Source organism: Schistocerca piceifrons, unplaced genomic scaffold (genome assembly GCF_021461385.2).
Source record: "Schistocerca piceifrons isolate TAMUIC-IGC-003096 unplaced genomic scaffold, iqSchPice1.1 HiC_scaffold_2404, whole genome shotgun sequence".
NCBI lineage: Eukaryota > Metazoa > Arthropoda > Insecta > Orthoptera > Acrididae > Schistocerca > Schistocerca piceifrons.
In genome coordinates, this window is record NW_025728343.1 from 57,501 (window position 1) to 60,000 (window position 2,500).

Sequence of the window (2,500 nt, forward strand, 5' to 3'; positions counted from 1 at the left end):
CGGAACCCGGCAGCGGAACCGATACAAGTCGGGCCCCTCTTTTAGAGATGCTCGTCGGGGTAACCCAAAAGGACCCGGAGACGCCGTCGGGAGATCGGGGAAGAGTTTTCTTTTCTGCATGAGCGTTCGAGTTCCCTGGAATCCTCTAGCAGGGAGATAGGGTTTGGAACGCGAAGAGCACCGCAGTTGCGGCGGTGTCCCGATCTTCCCCTCGGACCTTGAAAATCCGGGAGAGGGCCACGTGGAGGTGTCGCGCCGGTTCGTACCCATATCCGCAGCAGGTCTCCAAGGTGAAGAGCCTCTAGTCGATAGAATAATGTAGGTAAGGGAAGTCGGCAAATTGGATCCGTAACTTCGGGATAAGGATTGGCTCTGAGGATCGGGGCGTGTCGGGCTTGGTCGGGAAGTGGGTCAGCGCTAACGTGCCGGGCCTGGGCGAGGTGAGTGCCGTAGGGGTGCCGGTAAGTGCGGGCGTTTAGCGCGGGCGTGGTCTGCTCTCGCCGTTGGTCGGCCTCGTGCTGGTCGGCGGTGCAGGATGCGCGCGCCTGCGCGGCGTTCGCGCCCCGGTGCTTCAACCTGCGTGCAGGATCCGAGCTCGGTCCTGTGCCTTGGCCTCCCACGGATCTTCCTTGCTGCGAGGCCGCGTCCGCCTTAGCGTGCTCCTCCGGGGGCGCGCGGGTGCGCGGATTCTCTTCGGCCGCCATTCAACGATCAACTCAGAACTGGCACGGACTGGGGGAATCCGACTGTCTAATTAAAACAAAGCATTGCGATGGCCCTAGCGGGTGTTGACGCAATGTGATTTCTGCCCAGTGCTCTGAATGTCAACGTGAAGAAATTCAAGCAAGCGCGGGTAAACGGCGGGAGTAACTATGACTGTAACTATGACTCTCTTAAGGTGGCCAAGTGGCGGCGGTGTGGCTGCATCCGGACTTGGCTTTTCGAAGTGCGGTCTTGATGTAGTCGTGCTGCTGCTGCGAGGTGCCTTCCTTGGGTTATAGTTACAGGGAGAGTGATGCGCAATACATGGGCCTAGCCCTCTTAGCCTCTCCTCTCCTGCGGTCTTCTCCCCTTCTCGTGGGCCCGCTGATTTTCGCAGAGTGGAAGACCGCACCAGGGGCTTGGGGGGGTTACCAGCCCCCCCTCGCATTATCCCTTTATAGTTGGGGGCAGCCGACAAGAAACAAGAGATGGTGGCCCTTCCGCTGAAGGTGCCACCCCAGCTACCCCAGCACCTATCCGGCCAACCGGCCGTAACGAAAATGCGATAGTTTGTGTAGCTCCCTTTGCTTGCAGTGAGTGCCACCGCACTTTTACCACGAAGAACGGTCTCGGGGTCCATCGCCGCCGCCAACACCCTGCGGCCGCCAACGCTGAGATCGTGACGGAGAGGCATCGCGCGAGGTGGACGGAGGAAGAAGTCCTGTCGCTCGCCAAGGCAGAGGCCGAACTGTTCCTTGAGAGGGACGCCCGGTTCTTCTTTGTAAATCAAGAACTTACCAGGATGTTCCCCGACCGAACGCTTGAGGCAATCAAGTGCCGACGGCGGCAAGCTGCCCACAAGCAGCTTGTCCGCCAATTCATGGAGGCACTTGAGATCGGTCGGGGCGAAGAGCCGGCGTCCCGCCGTGGAGCAGCGAGCTCGCTGCCTGACGCGGGCGAGGCCGCTGCGCCGCCCGTCGACGCAGCCGAGGACTTCGCGGCCGACACCACCGGGCCGCCGCCGGAGGGGCCGACTGACGCCGCCATCTGGGAGCATCTGGCGGGGCTGCCTGCTTCCGCCCAGCGTTTCTCTGCCCTGGATCGAGTCATTGGTCTGGGGCGGGGCACGCCGCCCGATGTCATCCTGGGCATGCTCCCGGATGCCCTTGCGTCGGTCGGGTCCAGGGGGGAGAGGTCGATCACCAGGACACAGCGGCCGCGCCAATCATCCAAGCGGCCGCCTGCCGCCCCGCCGCTGCAGAAGCGCAAGCGGCGCCGCTGGGAATACGCCCGCACACAGGACGCCTTCCGTAGGTCGCGTGCACGTTGCGTGCGCGGCTTGCTGGACGGCACCCTGCTGCAGCCGCCACCCGACATCCCCGGTCTGCTGGACTTCTGGGCGGACCTCTTCACGAAGAAGCCGATCTCCACCGCCGGCTTCATCCGTGACCGCCTTCTCCCGCACTCGGAGCCTGTCGCTCCTGAGTGCCTATGGGGGCCGGTCACACGTGAGGAGGTCGCTGCTGCCTTGCCGCCCAGGGGATCGGCAGCCGGGCCGGACGGCCTGACTCCAGCGGAGCTGCGGCGCCTGCCGCATGAAGTCCTGGTGAAACTCTTGAACCTCTTCCTCCTGGCCCGCGCCCTCCCCGAGCGTCTGCTTCGCGCCCGGACGTCACTTCTCCCCAAAACGGCTGCACCAACATCCCCCGCTGACTTTCGCCCCATTACGGTCTGCTCGGTGTTGGCGCGGACCTTTCACAAGGTTCTCGCGTCACGCCTGATGCGTGCATGTGCTGTG

The 2,500-nt window shown here is 63.4% G+C and overlaps 1 pseudogene; it reads left to right on the forward strand.

Moving 5' to 3' along the window:
• Positions 1-2,500, forward strand: part of LOC124743007 — a 7,971-nt pseudogene that overhangs the window by 1,998 nt on the left and 3,473 nt on the right.